Here is a 1,493-nt window from a genome sequence, read left to right on the forward strand (position 1 = left end):
CTGCCGTGGCCCAGTGTCTTGGCCCTGGATTCACCCTGATGGTGTAAAAGCTCCCAGAATCAGGGCAGAGCTGCGTCACGGTGCCCTGGAAAGAAGAAGCCCTGATCCCTATGGATGCTCCAAGTAGCCTTATGCCACTGGAGCTGAGCAAAGCTCCAAGCGAAGGCAGGCAGGCAACGAGGTGCCACGCTCATCCTCACACTGCTCCCAGCCCAAAAGAGGGGACAGCAGGCAGAAATAATGCTGTGATTCCCGGGATTTGGGGTTGGGACAGCCTGTGAGCTGCGGCACGAACTCCTCGAGTCCAGACTATAAAGTACTTCACAGGGCCGTCCCAATTGCCTGGACTATTAGTTTTATGGAGGGGGATATTGTAAAGATGCAGTTGATCTCCTTTTACCATGGTAATGAAAATATAACCATAGCGGGGAAAGAAAGCCTGGTAGGGAGCAGTGGGAGCCCGTGTTTGGGCGCTGGGGGTCACCTCCCTGCGGGCCCCCGGGGTCCCCGGGCATCTGTCAGCTTCCACCGTGTCTGAGCGGGGCTGGCAGCCGCCCATGGGTGCGCTTTGGCGAGGAGAGCCTTTGTCCCCTGCCCCGGCTGGGTGTTCCTCCCGGGCACCGGAGCAGAGGAGGATGGAGCCGGACGGCTGCACAGGCAGGGGCACAGTGCCACCCAGTGACTGCGTGTGACCTGCCAGGGGACAGCTGGGGCAGAGCTGGGGCAGCCTGCGGTGGGTTTGCCACAAAGGTTTTGAGGTCTGGAAGCCACAGCGAGGGCGTCCCAAGGAGATGGAGAATATGAGGAGACCCAAGAAACTTGGCGCGTTGCTGCTTTGTGATTGAAGCGCGTGAGGGACGAAGCTCCCGCGGCATGTCTGGAGCGGGGCTTTGGCGTGACCCGTCTTGTTCAGGTGCTGACGGGCGCTGAGTCAAGGGCAAGTTGGGGCTGAAGCAGCTCACGTTTTGGGAGGGATCCTGGCAGCAAAACAAGCGAAGGAGGAGGTGGTTACCCAGGACATGCTGCTCTCCATGGGAGGACGTGTCTTTGCACTGGGGCAGCGTGGCTGGTCCCAGAGAGACGAGGCTGCCGCAAGGGCTGCCTTGGAGCTGCTCAGCCTCTGCCAGGCTGGGGCTGGGCTGGGAGGGACCCCTTGTGTCAAGGTGTCTTGGGCATTAGATGACAGCCACGTCTGGTGGCATTCTGACTCGCACCCCAAGGTTAATGCAGGACCCTTCCTCCTTTCTGCCCAAACCCTGCCTACATTCCTCGCTGGGTCAAGCCCTGTGTCAGGTTCCCAGGCTACAGCAAGCACTAACAGGCGGCCTGAATGGTGGGGGAAAGGGAAAGGAGCCAGGTACAGTGGGGTGCGGTGTCAGCAGCTCCCGAAGTGGCTCCCTGTGCTGTAAATTGCTGCCCCAGCAATGCCCTGACATGTTTCCAGCAGGGACTGTCTCTTGGAGGAGGCACAGACTACGGCTCTATTTTGGGTG

This window comes from Rissa tridactyla, chromosome 13 (assembly GCF_028500815.1).
Source record: "Rissa tridactyla isolate bRisTri1 chromosome 13, bRisTri1.patW.cur.20221130, whole genome shotgun sequence".
NCBI classification, from domain to species: Eukaryota; Metazoa; Chordata; class Aves; order Charadriiformes; family Laridae; genus Rissa; species Rissa tridactyla.